The 10,607-nt window shown below is 30.1% G+C and overlaps 1 long non-coding RNA gene across 1 annotated transcript; it reads left to right on the top strand.

Moving 5' to 3' along the window:
- The first annotated feature begins 766 nt into the window (after positions 1-766).
- LOC134686240 (uncharacterized) lies at positions 767-10,607 on the top strand. Its single transcript, XR_010101571.1, has 3 exons — positions 767-820; positions 9,377-9,422; positions 9,777-10,607. It is a non-coding gene; the product is annotated as an uncharacterized LOC134686240 (long non-coding RNA).

Raw genomic sequence — 10,607 nt, forward strand, 5'->3', positions numbered from 1 at the left:
CCTTATTTTCAGGTTGCTATTTTTAAATTTTTTTCAAATTTTAACATATCTGTTTTAAAAAAGAAAATGTTTTTTTCTCATTTAAAAGTTACTTTTCGAGAGTTGTAAACCATTCTGGCGAGCCGAGTTACATTCTCTTTGGTATTTTGTGCGGATCATGTAATTCAAACGATTCACTTCCTCTAATGTTCTTTTTAACTTTGTTGGTCGTTAATACTGCCTTAAAACTAAGTGACTAATAAAACTTATATATGTTTCTTTTTCAAGTAGTCATAAAGTTTATTTCAAGACAAAGCAGACCTATTTATTGACCTATTTTCAAACAAAAGTGATATTACTTTTTTATAAAAACATATATCTAAAACAAATCGCTTTATATGTAATTCTTTATAAAAAGTAGAGATTTAAAAAAACAAGACCAGGAAAATATAAAAACTATTATGGTGCTCAAAACTTTTTAAAGACTCCATAATACTCGACTTTTTCAATGCAGTCTGTCAGGCCACACTGACATAGATATTAATATGATGTTACATAAATAAAAAAAATAACAAAAGGAATATCAATTAGGTGTTTTTTTCCCTTTGTATCAGAGGCAGTTCTGAACAGCATAGAGACAAACAGTGTGGAAATTAACACTATTATTCTTTGGTGTATTAAGTTAATTATACAAATATCAATATTGTCCACCTGTCAACACCTACGTCGTACAAACAGATTTATATTTGACCAAAATTATAGTTATTTGCTATCAAATAACAGAATTGAAAAATACAGACACATGAAATCATCGTTTTGTCAATATTTGTCTTCATTTAAGGTAAGTTTCAATTTATTTCAAATTTGAAAAATATTCCTTTTTCAGATTGCTATTTTTAACTTTTTTCAGATTGCTATTTTTAACTTTTTTCAGTTTATAACAGATCTGTTTTATTTTATTTTTCATTTTTTTTTTGTTATATATTTACAAAATTTTGTACGACATGTAGTATTGAAAACAAATCGCTCTTTATATAATTCTCAACTGGTAACAAATTTCAATTATATACAATAATTTGTATCCCTTATTTCTTGTGCTATTTCATCTCTCTTGCTCTAGAGAAACGATGACTATGCTTATCACGGTCATCCTTTACTTTTTACCGTTTTTTTATTTTTATTTCAATTTTTGTTATTTTTATTATTTTCAAGAATTACAACAAATACAACAAATCACACATACCTAAAGTATAATCTTATAACAATAAACATTGTTTAAATTAATTTTTATGTATATATGAAAAACGAGAATATGATTACGGAAAGAAAACAAAATGTGACGTGAATGTGTTTGTACATGACATCCTTTATTTGTAATTTTATTATTTGCTTATGAAAAAGACTTTTGGAAAAAGTAAATGCATAATTTTCAAAGGTAGATTAAACAATTGTTTTGTTTTTTCAATCTTTTATAGAGGGAATGGAAATAAATAAATTGCTGTATAATTTATTCATGTAATAATTACCTAGAACACACCCGCAAAATCGTGGGCATTTAGAACGTGGTTGAAAGTATGTTAATATTGACTGAATATTTTTTCAAAATATTTTTCACAAATAGTTATTACATATAAGGTATCTTAAATACAAAATATCAGTCTGATTGGAATATTTTGGATTTGGACCATTTTAAATGGTTTTATCACAGACTGGCTCTTAACTAGTGGGATAAAAAAAAAATTAAAGATTTAATGACTGCAGAATTTCAGTCATAGGTCTTTGGGGACAGAATATTCTAATTTAAGTCATCCCCCTTTTACCAAAATGCGTTATTTTTTTGTTTTCTTCTGTATACTATGAACATTTTAAATCTAAAACTATAAATAGTTTTCATAGGTACTTGGGGACAGGACAATTAATTGTTACTGTTTATGATGCTATGAGCGTACATATACTATAAATAAGAGTATTTGCTGTTTACTACCAATCCATGGCGGTCAATGACAGTAAATAGCAAATATTATTTTAGTGTATATATGCTCATAGTAACATAAACAGTCAAAAATAATTGTCCTGTCCCCAATTACCTATGAAAACTATTTATAGTTTTTGATTTAAAATGCTCATAGTATATTTGTTTTGTTTAGAGTCAGTTTAGATTTAAAAGGGGATCCTAAACGGAAGTCTTGTCTCTGACTAAAAGTCTGTCCGATGACGAAAGCAATATCCGGACGTATTTATTTCGTTTTTCTCCCAAAATAACCTGAACATAAGATGGCATGACAAATGCGACTATGTATGATTCCTATAGGACACAGAGGTATAATGATTAATTAATTGGGGAAGGAAGAAAAGCGAAACAAAAAATCAGGTCTTCTCGTTTAATAGTATAGGTATATAGTTACGAAGATAAACCATCTAACTGTCAATGTTAAATCTTTAAAATTTAGAAAACATTGCCTTTACGACCTTACTATTAATTAAGAACACATAAGTCAGTGCATTTAAAACGTAAGACAACTTGAATCGAACAACAGTAACATATGACTTCAATTGATTATCCGGAAAAGAGTACACTATGAGACCGTTCAATATATATCAGATGAATGGACCGGTGCAAAATTGGGCGGGGCAGGCACTTTGTTTGTGCAAATAATTGGATGTGCTAAAACTTTTTTTAATTTGTTTAGTGGATGGGCCAGAACTTATTTTTATAAGAAAAACGGGCACGCAACACATGTCTCAACCAACTGGTAGCCTGGTTCATTTCTGTCAATTTAAGAAATAGAATTTTCTGTTCGGACTAACCTTTAAATGTTTTTGACCTTAAAGAGTACCAAGTTGATTAATAGTTTGGTGTATTACTGTTATTGGATGGTGTAAACTTCCCAAAAAAACGTGTATGGTGTAATGGTGTATGGCATATGGTACAATGGTGTGAGGTGTATGGTGCTATGGTGTATGGTGTAAGGGGAATGTAGTAATGGTGTTTGAGGAATGGTGTGATTGTGTAACGTGCGATCGGGAATGGTGTGAATGATGGTGTACGACATTTCATTGGTTGAAAACGAAGTTCTTTTTTATTAATTGTTTTCGAATTGTAAACATAAACAATAATAATAATCTTAATATTTGAAATTTAATTGCACTATGGGTAATTTTGGATCATGTAGATAGAATGGGGAATGGTGTATGGTGTAATGTGTAAGGTGTATGGTGCAAAGGTGTAACGTGTATGGTGTAATGGTACAAGGTGTATGGTGTAATGGTGTATGGTGTTAGTGGGAAGTTTACACCATCCAAGGACTGTATTTGAAATAAAAACATGCTTTGTTATTAAGACAAAAATTAGTTATTCAGCATAAGATAATATGGTAACTAAAGTGAAAAGTTATTGCACTTATTTTAAAGTGTTTCATTTATTTCAAATTAATAGGGTATTTTGAAAATTGAATACAGATTGAATATTTGCTTTATACATCATTTGAATTGTTAACAATAGTTTGAATCAATCTGCATGTCCTATGGTCACAAAAGGAGAAAAAGTGATGACCCTCCATTATTTTATTTACAACAAAGACATAAGAAGAGATACATTAAACTGCTTCAAATTTAAAATTACCTCAGAATTCAGAAAGGTATAATTTAAGTTCATTTGATATTAAGGTTAATATTTTCTTCATATGTGTTTTGACTTGCATGAATATTGTTAGCACTTCTTTTAGCCTCCAAGAAAGGCTGGCTGATGTATGAAAGTATGCTTTTTCTTTTGTCTTGAGTTTTAATTGTGGTATTGTATCTGAGGCTGCACATATAAAAATAAATCTATACATGTATATTCATATTTTGTTCAAACTAATTTTAAAAACCATAAAATGTATGTTTTTGTTACACACAAAATATCTATATATGATTTCACAAACACATTTTGAATTGTGTATGTATACACCAGTTTGATTTCCCGATATAAATATGCAAACATTTAATAGAAAAGAAAAACTAAATCTTTTTGATTGTCTTTGAGTTATAGAGGGGCATGTACTTTTTCTAGATTTTTTTAGATGGGCAAGGACTTTTTTGCAGAATTTAAAAGGATGGACATTAACTTTTTTAATGAAAAAATACTCAGAATGAACCGGCCCATCCATCAGGTAAATATTGAACGGTCCCTAAACGCTGTTTATTCTGCAATCAACGCTCTTAAAAGATTTGTTTTTATGAAGAAACCAACAACAAAACGATGACACAAAAGAAAAATTTCAACATGGCAACATATCGATGAGATTTCTTCCCAAAGATTTTATTGGCTACCGACTTTGCAGACCAATGATAGATTTTTATTAGATATATTGCATATCTATGTCGTACATATTTTAATTAAAAAGAATATATTGGTCATCCTCATTATAAATCTTCTGACAGTTTTCTAATCGCGGAAACTATTAATTGATAATTAACCGGGTTCTGTACCTATTATTAATCATATCATGATTTTGAGAGGATTCAAGTAATCGCAAATTTATAGGTTGACCTTTTTGATATAAAAAAGAGATAATCTTATTGGTCAAAGTTACATTTAATTGATATCAATACTAAAGCAACATTGTAATAAATAGACCTATTCAATTCATTACCTGGTAAGGACTTGAAATAATTAAAGGTAAGCCTTATAAGATCTCAACCTTTTAGATATATTTTGTTTTTATTTTCAGTTCGTTTTTTATGTTACATATTGGGTGGTGTGTATTTGCAGTTAAAAATCATAAAAATCATCCCTGTTTAACATATGGGTTTTTTCATTGTCTCGTGTATATATTGTTTTACAGGATTTGCATGATTTTAAAATATGTTTTATCAAGGTTTGTTTTTGATTCATTAATTAATAATTTAATTTTGGATATAACAAGTCTTCTGATTGGCTGACGTTGTTTTGTTATAACCTCATGGACACAATTTAGTCATTTGACCGTGACGTCATCATCGTGTTTAACTAAATTACAATCCTTGTACCTTTGTTAACCATTTTTATAGTTAACTCTGGTTTAAAATCGAATTTAGAATAAAATAATAAGAAATAACTGTAATATTTTTTCTGTCTATTCGAAATAACATAAAAGATGTGGTGCATACTTAAAAATACCCCGCTACCAAAAATATTACAGTCCTTCCTTAAATATATGATGCTTTAATTTTAAAGTATTGAGTAAAAAATATAACGGGAATAACTAATGATTTAATGTCTTCATGATATGATTGTTTTCCGCTATTCTTAAGATAGCAGTTTTTGAGGCAGTTCGACTAAATCCTGGACATGACATGTCAGTAACCGCTAGCAGTTCTTTGTAAATTTATATTGATTATTGACATTTTGCTTAGTTTCTTCTGTGAACAATTCTAACATTTTGACTTTTATTAGACTAAGTGTAACTGTGTATATTGCTGTGTTTTTGTTCACTGAACATTGGCTAGAACAAAAGGTGGGCGGTTGAGATCTAACAAAACACGATTAACCCCGACTTATTGTTTACGCACGTCCTAAATCAGGAACCACTGACCTTAGTTAGTTTTGTATGGTTTTTTTATAATTTTGGTTCATTTTTGGTTCATAATGTACCTCGAGGAGGCGTCCTCGCTTATTTGGTAAAAAAATCACACTATCTAGTTTTTCGCCACACTGGCATAACTCTTGTCTTTTAACAAATACGAATTTTAAACTGCCTTATCTACAGTTAATTAAAACGTGTGTACAGCTGAAAAAAATTAAATGTGAACCCAGTTTTCATAATATTCACTATACGACATTATTTGTTAACCTGTTTCCTGTTATTAAACTCATCATCGATACCAGGATTGCAATTAAATTGACGCGCGTTCCGTCTACAAAAGTTTCATCTGTGACGCTCGAATCAAAAGGTTGTGAATGCCAAATCAAGTACGAATTTGAGATGCATTGGGATCCAAATATTCTAAAAATTCTGCAAAATACAGCTAAACAACATTCGATAATTATATGTAAACACTCAGATATTTTCTCCAGTAAACATGGTAAAAGATGATTATATAATATAAACTGATTCTCTTCAGAAACTGTTTTAACTGCTTGCAATTATACACTTTCTTTTTCGCATTTATAATATAGATACACAATCAGATTGTAGCATAAATATGAAATACTGGCATTCAACACAAACAGTATACAAATACGAAATAAACATACATTTGAATAAGCTGAAGTATAGATATTATGAATATTTATTATATTGTTAGAATAAAAAGAAACTGACGATCTTAATACTATATCTTTGTTAATTGGTTTCAATAGTTCCTTAATGTACTAAAATATACTTATATTAAACAATTAAAATAAGCCTTACATTGTATATGAGTTATTATATATTTTTAGCTCGCTCAAATAAATAATTTATCAGTTGGTGTTTTTTTCTTGTTTGTATAGTTGTAATATTATGCTAATTGTTTTGTTACACTGAAAAGACTGGTGCATATTTTTCAAATATTTATATTGATTTATATCTATACATTTGCATATAGTGAGATTACAATTATATATTAATTTTGAGGATATAATGCATGATAAGTTATTTAAAACTTCTGGTGTCACAATCGTATAATTAATTGAAATGCGTGTGTCATTATTTATACTTATTCACACAAAGATAGTTGAAATGTGTAATTGGTCCTAGGTAAACACAACTTATTATATGTTACAAGTTATTTATTACTATAGGTGTCACCTTACCAAATTAATGTCACAATTTGAAATGTATATGTCATTAATTATACTAATTCAGACAAAGAGAGTTCAAATGTGTGATTAATCCTAGATTAACACAGTTAATGAAATATAACAAGTTATATAACAGTTTGAGAATGATTTTTGCGTAAAAAATATATATGCATGGATTTTTTCTGACTGTTTATGATTTTTTTCACTAAATTAATTTGATGTTGGATTTGTCTTGATATATTTTCTAGTCTAAAATAAACTAAATTATACCACATCTTCTGTTTTATAATTGTTTATCAATTAGTTGTTATTGCATTGAACTAGCTTTGAGTAACTCTGAGTACTCTCAGATTTGTATTAACTTCTGTCTTTTGTGATTTTGTTAAGATACCGATCCAATCAGTAATCTTTTTCAACTGAATAGTATACTCTATTTTACAAAACTAAATGTGTCAATTCAACGTTATAAGCCTGTAATTAATTTGTCGTCTTTGTGTAAATCATGTCTGCTTTTCGTTTAATACTTTATACTTTGTACATAAATCATGCCATGATATTTTCTTGTTTGAACTGTTTAACATGTTTGATTTCAGTAAACTGTATAGCGAACTATGGTGCATTCGATTTGCTATATAAGTGATTATCATAGGGTAATCTGTACTTGTAACTTCTACTTGGTTTATCTTTGGTACTGGCGAGTTATATATCTGCAAACGTGCCACACCTTCTTGATTTTGTTTTAAATATCAGTTTTCAAATTTCTGGTTTATTCTTTCCTGGCTGACTTCCCTAAAAGTACTTTTTTGCTGCAAGTAACTTACAGTGCTTTTTCATCGAATGTTCGAATTCAACAGTTTTTTTTTTTAAATAATCACTACCCAAAATGGGTCCTGTTTCCGGATTTTCTGATAAAAAATAGATATTCAGGCGAAACAGCTGTTGATGATATAGCTTGTGATATATTATTTGTAGCAATTGAAATGTAATTAATCCAGGCATTGTATGATTCATTATTTGAAAATGCCTTTACAAAGTCAGAAATATGACAGTTGTTGGCTATTTGTTTGATATGCTTTATCATTTGATTTTGCCATTTGATTAAGGACTTTCCGTTTTGAATTTTCCTCGGAGTTGTGATTTTATTTTTACGAATTCCTAGACAGATGGTTGCCGATTACAAAGAAGGTGTTAAAATTAAAGATCTAAGTTGTGAAATTGAAATCATCTATTGCGAATTTTACGGACGCCATCACGAGCTTGAGGGCCTTTGTTTAAACATATTTTTCATGCATGACACCGGATAAGTTTCATTTTCAGTAACAACAAATTTTGTCCTTTACAAAACCTAACAACCCGAGTTATACTTATAACCGGGGTTGCACTTATACACATGGATGCAAATGGTGACACTTGTGGAGCCGGTCTGCTTACCATTACCTGTGAACCTGTTATTGTTTGAAATAACTGAAAACTAACTCGAATATCTTAAGTTTTCACGCTTAGATATATACGTCCAAACCCATTGTACATCAACACCTCGCTATACAATAAAATATAATTGTTTTCATGCAGGAACATCATGCATAAAAAAAGCACGTCCATATTCTCATGGACTTTTCTATAACAATTTCTGCTTAATACAAAACACAGGGAGGAGATATGGAGTATGAACTATTTTTCAAATCACCCCAAATGAGATTTGTCCTCAAAACTATGTTGTTGTTACAAAGGAACGTAACATATATATAAAAAGAAGATGTGGTATGATTGCCAATGAGACAATTTTCAACAAAAGACCAAAATGACACAAGCATTAACAACTATAGGTCACCGTTCGGCCTTCAACAATGAGCAAAGCCCATACCGCATAGTCAGCTATCAAAGGCCCCGATAAGACAACGTAAAACAATTTAAACGAGAAAACTGACGGCCTTATTTATTTAAAAAAAAAATGAACGAAATACAAATAGGTAACACATAAACAAACGACAACCACGTGCACTGAATTACAGGCTCCTGACTTGAAACAGGCACATACATAAATGATGAGGCGGGGTTAAACATGTTAGCGGGATCCCAACCCTCCCCCTAACTTGGGACAGTGGTATAACAGTACAACATAAGAACGAAATATATAACTACTCTAACTATGTCTTCAAATAAGCCACACCTTCTTACCCATATAATATTAATACGGTTCATTTTAAACAATCATAATCCTAGAAGTGTTTAGGAGATACAATATAGTAATTGATAATTCTTTTTGTTGATATAAATCTTAAACAAAAGAACAATTCGATTAACATATGGAGTATTTATGATATTACTATAAGATGATAAAATTGAGAATGGAAATATGAAACGTGTCAAAGAGACAACAACCTGACAAAGGAGCAGAAAACAGCCGAAGGCCACCCATGTGTCTTCAATGCAGCGAGAAAAATCCCGCAACCGGAGGCGTGCTATAGCCGGCCCCTTAACAAAAATATACACTTGTTCAGTGATAATGGACGTCATACTAAACTTCGCACTATACACAAAAACTAAAATGTATCGAATAATATAAATGAAATATCCACAAGATGAAGCATCGTTTGTGTAAGAACAAATTGAAAAATAAAACGTACTGTATTGTTTTTTTCTGTATTTCAGGACCAATGACATAGGCTATTCTAAAACTTGAAACAACATTATGAATGTGAGTAGAATCAATTTTTAGTTGTTACATATAAGTTAGGTCAGGTCATATACGCTAAACTACAGCAACAATTTTAAATGTCGTTATACAACATGTAACTAATTTGTTGAAAAACCGCTGCAGATGATTTGTCGTGCATTTTATTGTTAAATTATATAAACAATTTTTAGGTAGAATTTGTAAAACTTTTCACATACTAGTAAACAAAACAATCTCGGACTTAATAATTGGCTACATATATTTACACTATTAATCAAAATCAAAACTTATCTACAAACACTAAGTTGCATGCGAATTGGAAAATATTTTCAGCAAGAGTGTTATTTAAGTGTATTTTCTTTTCTTTTTTTTCAGGAAACAGATACCATACAAAAGGATGCTGCTGTTGGTTCTCTAGTGACAGTTTTATTTACGTCATTAGCAGTAGCGTCGGTTTTAATCGACGTCATTTATATCATTGTTTGCTTCAAGGCTCTTAAGAAAACATTCCATCATCTTACAATTTTAGTTTTGTTTTTCAGCGATATTACTTTGGGGATTTCATCAACATTGTTTTCGTTAGGAACTTTAGTTACACATGAACATGTTGGCTCGTGTCTTCTACAAATACAGATTGTTGCTTTTGGCATGCTATCAAACTATTGTTTAATATTTCTTCTGTGTTTGCAAAGGTACTTGGTTGTGAGTTCGTATAACTTTAGAATAGTTGACACATTTGATAAGAACAAATACAAATACATAGGAGGATCTCTGTGCGTTGTGCTAGTAATTACGTTTTGTGGAACTGTATTGACTCCCCATGCCGAATTCATGCAAATTTGTAGACCTCCTGTTGTATATGGGGATAATTTTTATATTTTTATAACTGTCATTTTTTTACCAATAACTGTTGTCATATTTCTTTTATTGATAATGTCAGTGATCACTAGTTTTTGCATTTGGCAGATATATTTTAAAAGCACAGTTGCCCCTATGCACGTTATGAGAGAAAGGAAAAACAATATTTGCCATGTGCAGACTTCTCCAATTATAATTGGACAAGATTCGGCGACTGCATCCCAAAATGTGTCTATTGGATCAAAGGGGAACACAAATGAGGCAGATGATATTTTAATCATGACCGTAGATAGTATAGATATTCATCTAGATACCTTGAGTGCGAAATTGAACTGTGATAATACAGTA

This window comes from Mytilus trossulus, chromosome 10 (genome assembly GCF_036588685.1).
Source record: "Mytilus trossulus isolate FHL-02 chromosome 10, PNRI_Mtr1.1.1.hap1, whole genome shotgun sequence".
Classification (NCBI taxonomy): domain Eukaryota; kingdom Metazoa; phylum Mollusca; class Bivalvia; order Mytilida; family Mytilidae; genus Mytilus; species Mytilus trossulus.